Source organism: Megascapheus bottae, chromosome 16 (genome assembly GCF_031878675.1).
Source record: "Megascapheus bottae isolate mThoBot1 chromosome 16, mThoBot2.hap1, whole genome shotgun sequence".
NCBI lineage: Eukaryota > Metazoa > Chordata > Mammalia > Rodentia > Geomyidae > Megascapheus > Megascapheus bottae.
The window spans coordinates 38,834,700-38,849,776 of NC_143524.1; the positions used below are offsets into that span (position 1 = coordinate 38,834,700).

At 43.8% G+C, this 15,077-nt stretch overlaps 1 protein-coding gene across 3 annotated transcripts in view; it reads left to right on the forward strand.

Annotated features, from left to right (window-relative positions):
* Positions 1-1,882: 1,882 nt before the first annotated feature.
* Dennd2b (DENN domain containing 2B) overlaps positions 1,883-15,077 on the forward strand; it is a 145,756-nt gene continuing 132,561 nt past the window's right edge. Inside the window, exon 1 of one of the 3 annotated variants that reach the window (XM_090348188.1) lies at positions 1,883-1,941. The gene's annotated coding sequence lies outside the window, so the exon portion shown is untranslated. Of the gene's footprint in view, positions 1,942-2,246; positions 2,462-15,077 lie in introns of those variants that run through there. The other 2 variants (XM_090348186.1, XM_090348192.1) reach the window with 2 other exon arrangements.

Consider the following 15,077-nt stretch of genomic DNA (forward strand, 5'->3'; position numbering starts at 1 on the left):
AAAATCTTGATGCCTTTTGTCGAGCTGGCTTTCTTTACAGATGTCACTTATAAGAGAAACAGAACTTTAATAGAAGTTCTAACAGTTTTGGAAGTGGGAAACTTTAGTGGTGCTTAGCATGTTTGACTGATGTTTTGGCTCAGTCCCTAACACCAAACAAACAAACAAAGCTCCTAAGTAGTTTAGGGAGGTACAGGTTGGATTTGTTTGGAAGGTTGGTAAATGCTGTGATGAACTGGAGTTTGTTCTGGTGGACAGCAGAATCACTGTAATTTGGAGATTGGGAAGGATTGGGGAGGTGAGTTCATCCCCAAAGACCCAGTTCTCCTGAGAGGCTGGCATATGCCAGTGAACTAGAATAGAAACTCACTATTTGAGTTTAGAGTAAAACTTGTTCTGGCTTGCCTAGTTTCAGATTGTCCTGGGTGCTTTCTAATATACCTCAACAATAGCTGAAACCTTGCGTTTTCCTAATGTACGGCCAAGAGTCCAATTTATTAGAAATTGTTTTATTATTTTCTCAAACACAGGCAATGGTGTCATCTTGCATATAAGGTGTGCTGGAAAGGCCAAACATATCTATTTTGGACACAACACTAGTAATTCATATGTACCATCTTTTTTTTTTTTTTTCTTGGCAGAAGAACAATAGACTTTATCAGTTTGGTTCTTGCCACTATTTGTGTTTGATCCTGAACAAGTTAAATTATTTCCAGGATGAATTTCAAACTACTCATTCTTTTTGATGCATCCTGCAGCTGAGTAAATAGCTCTTCAGGATATGTGACAATGGAACTGGCTTGGGTTTGGAAATATGTGTTTGGCTTTAGAGTCTGCTTATGTGCATCCATTCACATTGGTTTCTTCGATATGCAGCAATTCAATGTAAAATCATAATATATGCGTGTTTGTGTGTTGCTGTTGTTGAGGGTAAAACAGACCCTTCATGCATGCGAGGCGAGTGAGGTACCCCTGAGCCACACTCCCAGTCCTAAAAAAATCTGAATTTTTAAATTCTGAACTTGGAAAGTCAATGGGTTTATTTCAATATCGAGGTCTATTTAGATGGGAGGAGACCCTGGGTGACCTGGCTTCCTGACATCCCACCCTGTGTGCCCGGGTTTGGATTTCGATTTGCAGTATTCTTTTCCCAGTGGATTGTCAAGAGTGGGTTAATGATGTCCTCCAGGTTTCTACTCGTGAGTCACACTGCTCCTGCTTCTCCCTGCCGACAGACCATACTGCGGTATTAAAAGACACTTGTTTCTATTTCTTTGTGTGTGTGGGGGGGTGTTGCATGTCGGTGGACGTTCTCAGGATGCTCGTTCTTGGAGCTTTCCGTGCAGACCCGGATCCTCGGGGCCCCGTGCTTTCCTCCGGCTCCAGGCGGCAGCACCCGCGGCAGGGTCGTCTCCCGGCGGCCGAGTGGAGTCGGGAGAGCCGGGCAGCGCCCCGGCGTGGGTGCGAGGCGGCCGGGCCGTCCCGGCAGCGCTTCCCCGGCGCTCCCGGCTCCGGCTTTTCATGCAGACCAGCGGAGCCGCTTTTTTCCTGGAGTGATTGAAACCATCTGGACCGCCGGGGGGTCACGTGTGTATGAGAAAATGACATAAAGTTTCAGACCCCCTCGTGCTTTGCTCTCAGACAGCCCTCGGCCGGACGGTGCCGAGGTGAGGGGCCGCCCCGTTGGAGGGCCAGCTCCCCCCTCCCCACCTCTCCTCCTCCCCCCATCCCCCCGCTGGGCTCCGGCAGCCCACCCTCCGGGTCCGGGGTGGAGGCACACATCCTCCACGCCCCCCTCCCCGCTCCCCCTGCAGCCGGGCCGCAGCCCGGGGCGCGGACGCCGGCCCGCCGCCCGCCCTCTCCGCGGGAGCGGCTCCTCCTCCCGGCTGCGCGGCTCCCAGCGAGTGGGGTCTGCGCCGGGCCCGGCTGCGGAGCGCAGAGGTGAGCGCCTCCGGCCCGCCGCGCCGCCCGGCCCCGGGTGCCCGCGCTCCTCCTCGCCGGGTGGCGGGCACGCGGGGCGCGGGTTCCGGCGGTGCCGAGCCCCGCCCCGCCAGTGCACACCGAGCCTCTTCCCGCTATTCCCGACTCGTTGCCCTGGCGGGGTTCCGGCCGCGTGAGTACGTGCCGGGGGGGGGGGCGGGAGACCTCGGGGAGCGCGGCGCGGCTCCCGGGGCCCGCGGGGTCTGCCCTGGGTCGGGGCCAGCGCAGCCTTCCGGCCGGGCCCGGCTCGCGCGGTGGGGGGCGGGGAGCGGCGGCGAGGGTCTGGGGCCCGGGCGGCTGCGGGAGCCGGGCCTGAGCGGATCCCGGAGCGGCCGCGGAGCGGGTCCGCACGCCGCCGCCGCCGCCCCAACCGCCCTCACCTGGAGCCGCCCTGGCGCGGGTGCGGGCTCCCCGGACAACGCTCCGGCACGCACGGGCTCCAAGACACCCAACTCAGACAAAGAAAGTTAACTCCAGCCGGGTCAGCTTCCATTTTTGCCCTTGTTCCGGGGTGCTCGAGGTACCGAAGGTGTCCCTGTCCCCCGCTCCTCCCAGGTGACGGGGAAGGAGTCGCACTTGGGCCGGTCGAGCAATCTAGTCAGCCCTAGAGTTCGAGAGACTGAACCTTATCCAGGGTTTATGGAGAGGCAGGATTGCATTTTATGGAATTTGGGGACGAGCCGTTTATAATTACTTCTTTGCTGAGGTAATTTGTTCAGTATTGCCCTAGATCGACTCTAGATTTCGTTCTCATCCAGGTGTTTCTGCTGTGTGGACAGCCGGTTTGGGGACCGGTGGAGAGGTCATTTTCCCCATCTTCAAGGCTTTCAGCCATGTATTATATGCACGGAATTCAAGCTGGTCATCTTAGGATAGGACCACAAGCGCAAAACAAGCAAGCAAACAAAAAAACCCCAAGTGATTGCATTGTTGCTTTGTGTTTTCTACAAGTGTATTTTTCAGAAGGGTGATTGAATCCCTTCCTTGAATATTTTCCCCCAGACATAGGAGTTTCTAAAGGATCAGAAGTAGTCTAGATTCCAGAAAACTAATCAAAGATAGGTACTGAATTGCCCATTCCTTTCTGTCTCCCATGCTGAATTAGGAAGAGATCCAACACCCAAGAACTAGTGGAAAGCATGAAGTGAAGCAAAACCTTCCTGGATTGTGGGGAGCTGGCAGAGAGTTCCCAGGTGACTAACATACACTTAGTCTGCTGTTTTATTTACCTAGAAAACACCATCTTTGGGAAAACTGCAGTAGATACAGAAGACTTCTTCAGATGTATGTTATTATTCCTTAACTGGGCCAGAAGGGAACTCATTTTGGGCAGTTTCAAATAGATTGAACACCTAAGTGGTGATTGGTTTGATATTTGATATAATCCTTCGGTTTGTGGACTTGCTGAGGAAAGAGGAGTGACATGTGAGAGAATTCTTGGTTTAATTATAGAAGCTCCAAGAGAAAATGATTATGACACAGAATGGCTTGTAAAAGAGACATTTGGGTTGTAATGAAGTGTGGCTGTGACAGATGATAGCGTTCTGGGGAGACCTGTCGGAGGACACTTTGAGTGGGTCATTTGGATGGGAACTAGGGAGAGCAGTACCTAATCCCTGGCATCAACTTTGTGCCCCTTGAAGTGGATATTATTCCCCTTGTTTTAAAGAGAGAAGAGCAGAAAGATAAGTAGCCCTCTCAACAGGACACAGTAGTAAGTGGCAGAGCTGGGATTCCAGTGCCTGGTTGGTTGGCTGGCTTGGATTGTGCATCCACAGCTGCCTTCCACAGAGAACAGTGGGAGGTCCAGCTGAAACCCACTGTGGTCAGCGTGAATTCTGGCTCAGGGGCTGGAACTTTATCCCATGGACAGCTTCTTGCTTTGAAAGAGTTTTGAGAAAAGGAATGATGGACAAAGCAGTGTTTTTAGAAGACTACTGTGACATTTGTGTACAGGAATGTGGTGTGCAAATCCCAGCTCATAGGCAAGTTGAGTGTTTAATTAGAAGGTTAAAAAGGGAATGTAGCCGAGATATCTGAGTGCTTCAGTTTCTCCCCTGCTAACAGTACCTGTAGTAAATAGCTTGGTTTGCTGGGTAAGAACTAGTTGCAGTGACCACAGGGCTGCTGGGGACAGGAAAAGAGCAGAAGGTTAGCAGAAGACATTGATGAAATGGAGTGTGTATGTGGAACAACACAACTGGTGGCTTGTCCTTTATGTTCCCCACATGTTTCACAATGCTTTGGTGAATGCTTTTTTTTCTTTAACAACCACCCTGAGAGGAAGATCAGTGGCTGTAATTTGTTTAAGAGCTTTTCCTTGCCTAAACCATTTATTTGAGATGCTCTCCCTCCCCACCTTCTCTTATGTTTTAACTATGATGAATTTTAAAACTTAGTGGATAGAAATGAATTGAGATCATTTTTGTTAATGAAATCAATTTAGATAAAAATATACATTTCTTTTGTTTTTTTATGGGAGAGTAGGAAGTCTTTGGAGCATTACTTGGTGGGAATTTAGAAGGGATATATGAATATCAATATTTAGAGATGGGTAAAGTCTTCCATCTTGTCACACTTCATACTAGTGGAATGTATTGTTGATGTAGTTGCCTAGGAAGCTTGCTAAGCTATTGAATCCCAAAATTTATAGCCAAGCCCTTTGATTCTTTATGGACAATGGGCACCGGAAGGGTGGCAGTGGATGGAGCTATTCTATTAGACTGTTCTCGGACACTTGGATTACAATCTGGATTTTTTTTTTACTATTTATTTATGCAGCCTGTAGGTCTGGCCTTCTGAACTTCTTAGTGTTTTGAAAACTTGGTCTTTAGGTCACAATAAGGTGTTAGGTGGTTACAAAGTAAAGGGATGACAAACCTTTATGGAAGTGAACTTTTTTTTTTTCCAGTCATAGTGCTTGAACTCAGGGCCTGGGCACTATCTTTGGGCACATTTTCCACACCCACCTTTCCTTTTTTTTTTTTTTTTTTAATTGGTTGTGGGGCTTGAACTCTGGGCTTGGTCATTGTCCCTGAGTTCTTCATTCAGCTCAAGGCTACTGTCCTACCCCTTGAGCCACAGCACCACTTCAGGTTGTCTGGTGGTTAATTGGAGATAGGCATCTCATGGACTTTAGTGCATGGGCTGACTTTGAACTGTGATCCTGAGATCTCAGCCTCCTGAGTAGCTAGGATTACAGGCATGAGCCACCGGGCCTGGCTCCCACTTTCACTTTTTAAGAGCAGATCTTTGCTCTGGAGTCCTCCTGCAGATTGAGGCTTTGCAAAGATCCTCAGTAACTCTTAAGCATACTGCTTAGTTTGGGTTCTGAACATTTTGGAAATGTGACCTCTCTCAGGGTAAGGGGATTTAAAATCCAAAAATAGGTTAGAACCCACGGCTGATGGCTTATACCTGAAACCCTAGCTATTCAGGAAACTTGAGTTCTAATGTTCATGTTTCGGGCAGACAAGTCTGAGAGACTCTTCTCTCCAGTGAAGCAACAGCTGGAAGTGGAAGTGTGGCTCAAGTGAAACAGTGCCAGCCTTGAGCAAAAACTCAACTGAGACATCGAGGCCCTGAGTTCAAGTCCATAGATCAGTCTTTCTACTTCTTGTGGACAATTGTATTCAATTAGGACTACACACTGGAAATTATACTTGAATTTACATCTGGGTTTTTTCTTTCATTTTGTATTTTGTATCTCCTGAAAGCTATTTGTGTGTGTGTGAGTGTATGTGTGTGTGTGTGTGTGTGTGTGTGTGTGTGTGTGTGTGTGTTGGTGTTTGTGTTTTCCAGTCCTAGGGCTTGAACTCAGGGCCTGCGCACTGTTCTGGGGCTTTTTCCTTAAGCTTAGAGCTCTACCCTTTGAGCCATAGCACCACTTCCAGCTTTTTCTATGTATGTGGTACCAAGGAATTGTGCATGCTAGGCAAACTCCTGGCCTGTGGTAGCATTTTTTTGATGCATTGCTTGCATAGTTAATGTTTTTATATTTGGTAAGCACTTGTCATTTTGTAGTTTATTAAAGAAGTGATTTAGGTTTCTGTGAGACTTTTTTTTTTTTTTTTTTTTTTTTTGCCAGTCCTGGGCTTGAGCTCAGGGCCTGAGCACTATCCTTGGGCTTTCTCAAGGCTAGAGTTCTGCCACTTGAGCCTCAGCACTACTTGCAGCTTTTTTTCTATGTATGTGGTACCAAGGAATCAAACCTGTGTCTTCATGTATGCTAGGCAAGCACTCTACCACTAGGCCAAACTCCTGGTGTGATTTAGGTTTCTAAGATAACTAAAAGCTTAGAAAAACAGGAGCAGATTATCCTTCTTTGATACTCAAATGTAATCCAGATTATCCTTCTTTGATACTCAAACGTAATCTGGTATAGAACTTGGACTTTTTAAAGCTATTCCATGTCTTGTACAATTTTGCCATCCCTCTTCTATGCACAGATGTCCTCAGAGTGAACTAATTTTTTTTTCCTCAGACCCCAATGACAGTTACCAAAAGTACAGATTGTCCTGTCCGTAGCCATCTTTTTTTATTTTTATTTTTTTGCCTTCCTCTAGTTAAACAAACTGAGTTTTCTGTTTTAAGTCTCCCTTGTAGACCTATGATTATATCCTATACTTGTGACTCTGTGTTTTGTTTTATACAGGAAGTCAATATCAGATATGTTGGCAATTAGAGCTTTCAGTTTGGTAAGAGACTTTTGGAAGGAAAAATGTGCTTGCTTCCCTCCTATCAGTATAAGCGATTGTGGAACATATGTAAACTCTGGAGATGATCTTTTACAATAATTATCATCAAAAGAATGTTGCCCTAGTTCTTTCAGGGCTTAAAAAGAATCCAGCCTTTGCAAGATTACAGTAAAAGCAGCAGACTAGGCCAATTAAAATCTTTCTAGAAGTGTGGGAATCATTTGTTTAAACTGAAAGTTAGGTCCCCCAAGCAAATAGGAAAGAAATAATCTGCTTAACCCTTTATTAGTAGCATGAGATAAAATCTTCCGTTTATGCTTTTTTTGTTATAATAAAGGACTATCGAGGTTAGAGTATGCTGTGATTATTTTCTGTTAGTGTTCTGGAAACTACTTTGAGTGGGCAAGGATCAATTTTGGTGGCTCTTTGTGTTTCTTTCTTTTTTTTTTTTTTTTGCCAGTCTTGGGCTTGGGCTCAGGGCCTGAGCACTGTCTTTGGACTTTCTCAAGGCTAGAGCTCTACCACTTGAGCCTCAGCACCACTTCCGGCTTTTTTCTATGTATGTGGTACCGAGGAATCGAACCTGGGTATTTGTGCATGCTAGGCAAGCACTCTACCACTAGGCCAAACTCCCGGCCCTCTTTGTGTTTCTTTGATGTGAAATTGGGATCTTAGAAATATGGCCAGGAGGGGCCGGGAGTCTGGCCTAGTGGTAGAATGCTTGCCCAGGTTTGATTCCTCGGTACCCCACATACATAGCAAGCTCAGGACTGGCAAAAAAAAAAAAAGAAATATGGCCAGGAAAGTTTTGGTTCTAGGTGCTTGTGAATTTCCTCTCCTTTTTCCCTACTTAATCTTTGGGGGGGAGGAAGAGGGGAAGGACTAACTAGAGTTGATTAGATCCTTTGCTCTAATCAAGGAGTAAGTGAGTGAAGAGATTTTGTTGGGCACTGGTCTTATCTCCAGGGCAGCTCTGTGTTATTGTCACTCTTTGTTATTATCATTCATCCACTTTTCCTTCTTGTGTCTCTTATTGACTTTGCCCTGGAAGAAGCACTGGAATTACAAGCATCTGTTTATTCTCCAATTACATAGTTGACTTGCTTAGTCTTCGAGGCTTGATGAATCAAGGAATGGGTGAAGTTAAGAAATTAGGTGAAAAATTAATTTTACAAGGGGTACTTCCTGACTTATATGGTGCTATTAGTAAATGGCTGTGCATCACACTGGTCTCTGCCAAGGGTACTGAGGTGACTCTAAAAAGGAAGCTGAGCATGTGGGGTTGTTTAGTTAGTAAACAGGGCCTAGTCAGTAATTTTTCCTGTTAGTCATGTTAGATTACATTTACTGTTGCCGAGAACTCCAGTTAGCATGGTATCCCCTTGTAACAGAGGGTACTCAAGAATTAGTGGTAAGGAGTATCTGAGGAAGCCCTCCTTGAAGGTTTCTTACTTTGTTCAATCCAGGACTAGATTCTATGTGCCTTAGAAACAAAGGTTTCTATACACTAGGACTGAATCTAAGGAGAATAGAAATTCTTTCAAAAATTGTATACTGGGGGCTAGGTAGAGTGTGAGCCTAGCAAGCATGAAGCACTGGGCTCAATTCCTCAGTAGCAACATAGATAAAGCTGGCAGTGGTGCTGTGGCTCAAGTGACAGAGCACTAGCCTTGAGCAAAAAGTGTCCAAGGACAGTGCTCAGGCCCTGAGTTCAAGCCCCAGGACTGGCTAAAAAAAATTATATATATCGTCCAGGTGTGGTATGGAAGTTGCATATCTGTAATCCTAATTTGCTGAGGCAGGCTTGAGTGTTGGAGACTGTCTTGAGTTACAAAGCAATTCCAAGACCAGCTTGGGTGACAAAGTAAGACTCTCTGACTGGAAAATGAAGTGAAATAAAAAGTAAAGTATGAGGGCTGGGAGTTTAGCCTAGTGGTAAAAGTGCTTACCTAGCATGCACAAAGACCCAGGTTTGATTCCCCGATACCACGTATATAAAAAAGCTGGAAGTGGTGCTGTGGCTCAAGTGGTAGAGCTCTAGCCTTGAGAAAGCCAAGGACAATTCTTAGGACCTGAGTTCAAGCCCCAGGACTGGTGCAAAAAAAAAAAAAAAAGAAAGTGTGTTCTTGTATGGATGGAGAATCAAAAGTTGCTTCTCAGTGGACACTAGAATCAGTATGTTGAGACCTAGAAGTGAAAACCAAAATGAGTAGTGTTGTGAGGTTAGGTTAACATGGAAGAATGGAACTAAATGTCAGAGTGTTTATTTAGGTCCTTAATGTCCAATTAATCAGAGGTATCCATCTCCTTCTTTGTTTTGAAAGGCTTTGCCTTGCGTTAGAATAGTAAAAATGTGCTATCAGAGACATGAGAAAGGTAACTCAGTGATAGAGTGCTTGCCCAAACGCACACAAGACTTTGAGTCTGATTGCCAACACTGTGAAGGAGAGGGAGAAACGGAGGAAGGAAAGGAAGAGGAAAAGAGAAAGCAGTGGGGGAGGGGGCGAGGTAGAACATCAGAGTAGAGCCCATTTTAAAGCTTGTTTCAGATGGACCCCCCTTTTTTTAAACTCCTAATAAGTAGCTCCAAGATTAGAATTAATTAGACGGGAGTTGGGAAAATGACATTGCCTATTCCAAGCTTAGATTTGTGTGTATATAGCTATCTTGGGAGCAGGACTGTGTGCCCAGCTCTGTCCACATTTGAGTTGCCTACATAGTTCTCATGCATTTGTCACTGTTCCTGGTCCCTGAGGACCAGTGGGCGATTGCAGGATATACAGCTTAGATTTGGTTGAAGCCACTTCAAGAGCTGGTCCTGGTGGGTCAGCATTGTTTTCTGTGGTTTATCACCAGGATATGGATGTCGGTGGATGAGTGGGACAGGAAAGAAAAATAGAAGGACATAAGTTCTGTGGAAATTGCATTTTTTTTTTTTTTTTTTTTTTTGCCAGTCTTGGGCTTGAGCTCAGGGCCTGAGCATTGTCCTTGGACTTTCTCAATGCTAGAGCTCTACCACTTGAGCCTCAGCACCACTTCCGGCTTTTTTCTATGTATGTGGTACTGAGGAATTGAACCCAGGTCTTTGTGCATGCTAGGCAAGCACTCTACCACTAGGCCTAACTCCCTGCCATTATAAACTTTGCTTTTTGGTTAATGGAAAAGTTGTTAGCACTTGCAGTCATTGTATAAGTACACAAGTAATTAGACGGGTACGGTGACTCCTATTTGGGAGCCTTGCTGTATGCCTCTCTAGATACATATCTGGCATATGCCCATTTTCTTTCCTAAGTTTTTCTGGGAATAGTTTGGTTTCAGTGTTTAGATTGTTTTGGGGCCATGGGCACTGGATATGCATTGAGAGGTGGGGGAGGGGGCAGAGAATGACATATTGCCAGGTGTGGAAGATTCTGAGATCTAGACAAATTGCTGGGAGAAGAAACAGGATATTTATACACAGAACATAAAGATTGGGAAGCCAGTTGTGCAAGTGGCATGCCATGTGGTGTAACTGCTTCGGTTAGGATGGGACTAGTGCTAGATGATGGGATATAGCCTAAAATCTCATCATTTCTTGAAGAGGAGGATTTTTCCCCCCTTAAAAGAAAACACAGTGCGTTACATTGATTTCTTAGAATTTTACATGACATTACTCATAAATGAGTGATGGCAAAAATCTAAGTACGTGTATAATTCTGTGGCAAGCTTGGGTAACAGTTATATATGACATGTATTTGAAAAAAAAAGATCTAGAATGTAATCAAAGAATCATAGAAAGCATTAAATCATCAGGTTCTGAGTTGGGAGTTTATACCTCTAATTTGTAATCCCAGACATGGCTGAGGTCATGTAGGCAAATTTTGAGCAGAATGGAGGCATTGGAGGAATTGAGTCCCCTGGGCTCAGTCTTCAGTCCTCCTTCAGTTCTCTTAACTGGACTTGGGCTTTAAAGTACTGCAATTAATGGGGGCGTTTACTCTGCAGTAGATTCTGCTGTAAGAGTTTGTTTTTTTTTTTTTTAAAGAATTTATTAACGTTGATTTTTACATCATATTTTAAATGACAAGTTTAACATACAAGTGTTCAAGGAGGGAATCTCTATTTACAATCACTGGGACTTAGTATTTAGAACTTAATCACAATTAGGTTAAGGGTTTGTATATCATAGAATGTTGTGAGAATTTTATGGATACTCATTTAACTTTTCATGATGTAGGTACTCTTATCAATCTTGCAAAAAGTGTAGAAACTGAGGTTCTCGTGTTATGAACCAGAGAGCTAGGTGTGGAGACTGGCTGGTTGCCGCACCCTGCCTGACTGGATCTCTGGGGTCTTCTCATTGGACCTGGCTCCTCCATTAATGGTCCTTCACAGTTTCTTTTTCAAGTAGCAACCACAGTATTATTTAGTCTTCATATAGAATCATTACACTCAGGACTGGTGGTAAATCTGGATTCTCCTGCTTTCATTGATCTAGCCTTCCATCTGTTCTCCATCTTTCTTCCCGTCCTTGCCTCAGAGGCTTTGTTCCTTGCCCGGATATCCTGCATCCTAAATACTGCTACTTTGAACTCTCAGTGTCAGCTGGTCACACTTTGAGTCACACTTTGATCCTTGCTTGTGTCTGTCCCTAAAATTTCTAGTATGTATTTGTGCTTTTCGTGTCTGCTTTCTCAAATAAACTCGGAGGTTGGAGATTTGGTCTATTTATTTACTGGTGTTTTGCTTCTAGAATATTCTAGAATAGAATATGGAAGGAATTCCTTAAGTATCTGTTAGCTAACTGAATAAATGGTACATTTGCATTTAGTGCTGATACTTAATGTGACTAAACTTGGATAAAGATAGTGGATGTAATCCCAGCTACTGAGATCTGAGGATCAAGGTTCAAAGCCAGCCTGGGCACAAAAGGACCTGAGACTCTTACCTCCAGTTAACCTCTAGAAAGTGGGAAATGGAGCTTGGCTCAAGGGTAGTGTGGTATCCTTGAGCTGAAGAGCTCAGGAATAGTGCCCTGGCTATATTCAAGCCCCATAACCTCTCCTAACGCCCCCCCCCCAAAAAAATAGTAGAGAAGAAAGAGGTATATGTCTAATGGAGATAGAACTGGATCTTAATTTTTTTTGTTCATTTGTTTTTGATTTTTTTTTGTTTTATTACTGAGGCTTTGTCCTAATATCTGCTAGGAAAATGCTCAGAACAACTTGGTTGGGTAAATGCACCATATAATTTGTTCTGGATTCCAGACATAGGAGTTTATAGAGTGGAGAGAATGGTATGGGCTGGAGTTACCAGAGAAAATTGTTGGAGGACTTGCCGCAGACTTTGAAGGCAGGATTACATTTGGTTGGGTATGTAGGAATCAGGATATTTTTAAAGCTGGAAGAATGACTGGGTGATCTGCTTCAGTCTTTCTGTTTGCAGAAGGGGAAACAGCCTAGAGAGATGAAGGATTTGGCCAAAGGTACACAGCTAGTTTGTGTCAACCTGAGTCTAGAATCCAGTGTTTGAGTTCCCTTTCCTCTGGGCATTACTGCCTTGAGAGTTGAATGTGACACTTCAGGGCTTGGGGGTGATTGGGAGCAGCAACCCACAGATTATAGACCTGTTGACTTTGGAAATCAGGTTGTTCGGATTGAATCAGAAGCAGTGGTTTTTTTATGGATAAGCTTTTACTAACACATGTGCATACATTTTAATATCCTTTTTTAAAAATTTCATCTACATTGTGTTACACTGTGAACTCTCTCATACCATAAATTTTTTTAAGAATTTATGAACATTGATTTTTACATCGTATTTCAAATGACATGTTTAACAAGCAAGTGTCCAAGAAGGAAATCTCTATATGCAATCACTGGCACTTAGTTTTTAGAACTTAATCAAAATTAGGTTAAGGGTTTGTGTGTCATAGATACATATAAAACATTACGTCTATGGAGTCATAGGTTTTTATGTCTGTGTAATTGTGTTTATCTCCAATACCATGTCCATAGCATTAGGGGAAAGCAGTGTTTTGAACAGAAGTAGTGCTTTGAAAGATCCACAGGAGAGGGTCAGGAGTTTGGCTTTGTGGTAGAGTGCTTGCCCAGCATGCACAAAGACCTGGGTTCAATTTCTAGCTACCACATATGCAGAACAAGCTGGAAGTGATGCTGTGGCCCAAGTAGTAGAGCACTAGCATTGAGAAAGTCCAAGGACAGTGCCTAGGACCTGAGTTCCAGCCTCTGGACTGAGGAAAAAATAATTCATGGAAGACAAAGTAGACTTTACAAAGTGAATCAGATTGGAGGATTTTGAGTGTATCTTGAAGACTTCAAATTTGAGGAAATAGGGAGGCACGTGAAAACGCTTTAAATATTTTTCTTTTCAGTGAAAGTGACCTATAATTAGTAGTATAGAAACTAGCTTGGAATTGAGGAAGGAAGTGGAGGCCTTCACTATAGCTCAGCTATTAAGGGACTAGTAGCATTTCAGTTTTTTGTTTCAATGTTTGGAAATTTGTAGTGTTTTTTTCTTGTTTGGTTATTTTATTTTATTTTTTGCCATTCCTGGAACTTGGAACTCAGGGCCTGAACACTATCCTTGGGCTTTCTCAAAGCTAGCGCTCTACCGCTTGAACTACAACACCACTTTCGGTTTGTTCTGTGTATGTAGTGCCAAGGAGTCAAGCCTAGGGCTTTGTGCATGCTAGGTAGCACTCTACCACTAGGACACACTCCAGGCCCCTTTGTAGTGTTTAAGGGGATGATATATAATTCTCAAGAAAGATAATATGGATTCAGCTTTTTAAGAAAGTTTGGTGTAAGGAGCAGATGACCTGGTATAATTTAATCCTATATAGTGACTATTGATGACATGTTAGTGATAGTCACATGATAAATTCTCTAAGAATCTGGACCATATTAGGGCATGGGGATGGAAAGTGTCATCCTGGTATGAAAATAAATAGTGGAGGGAGTGATGAAGAATAGAAAGAATGGATGGAAAATGAATGGGAGCAGCTTCCAAGCTAGACGTCTGTGTTGGAGGAGCAGCAGGGTGACTGAGAGTCAGGCAAATGGGGACCCAACCTCACACTGTTTTAGGACATGGGGCCAGCAGAAATATAACCCGTTTCCTGGTCCCATGATTGCTTTGGACTGTGTGAAAGCTTGAGCCATGTAGTTTCAGTGAGAGCTGATGGGAGTAGATTGATCCAGCCCTTACCAGGGCAGTGAATTGGCACAGGGTATGATACTTGAGAAGCTTTTTCCATCCTCAGGAATCTCCTTCCATCTCTAAGGAAAAACTTTGGAAGACAGCATGAAAGACCTTTAGAGAATATCTGATACTGTATCTGAATATTTGGGCTGCAGAAAAAAACCCTGGCTTCCAGGGTTTGTTCAACAGTCAACGGGTATCTATCGAGCAGTGCCTACTGACCATGAGATACGGTGTTGAATACTGGTACATGGATCTTTTTTTAAAAAAATCAGTTGCATCAGATGTCAGATTATTAACATCTGGTTCTTTTTAATGTTAAGCCCTTTTAGCCCCAGAGACTATATAGCTTGATCTATAAACCTACAGTTATTCAGATTATTCATTCATTTCTGCATTTATTTGTTGAGTGTTTGCTGGGGAACAGGTAATATGCTGGATGCTGAGGTATTTTTGAAGCAGAGTAAGAATTTAGATAATAGATGTGGCATTTTGCTGGAATGTCTAGCATAGAGGAGAGTGTAGACAGTAATAACATTTCTTCCTTAGTGTGTTCTCATTAGGCTTCACCTTCCCTGTTTTTTTCCCCTCTTCCACCTTTAAAGTTAAGAAATACGGTTACAATGACTGCGGCTATAGCTCAATGGTAGAGTGCTTATATAACACGTATGAGGCCCTGTGTTTGATTGCCACCATAGCAAAAATTAAAAATAAAAGGTAGAGCCAGGTGCTGGTGGTTGATACCTGTAATCCTAGCTGCTAAGGAGACTGAGATCTGAAGATTCGAAAGCAACCCTAGGAAGACAAACCCATGAAACTCTTACCTCCAAGTAAGCAGCAAAAAGCTGGAAATGAAGTTACTGCTCAAGTGTTAGAGTGCCAGCCTTGAGCAGAAAAGCCAAGCAAGAGCAAAAATGCTAGGCAAGAGCAAACGACCCCGAGTTCAAGCCCCAGAACTGTCTGGGGAAAAATAAAAGAGATAGGAAAATTAGCTATCTTGCATTAAATTGAAGAAGCTCCATTTATTAGAGTGGTATTTCCCTAATGAAATCCTGGAGTTAGAAACTTCAGAGAGTTAGAAACTCTCTAGAGTCCATGCTGCTTGTGTAACCCTAAAGAAGTTTCTCTGTGGACTTTTTTTCTAAGGAAGTTGCTTTTGCCTACAGAATAGATGCCAGGTATTCTTGCTCAGGCTCT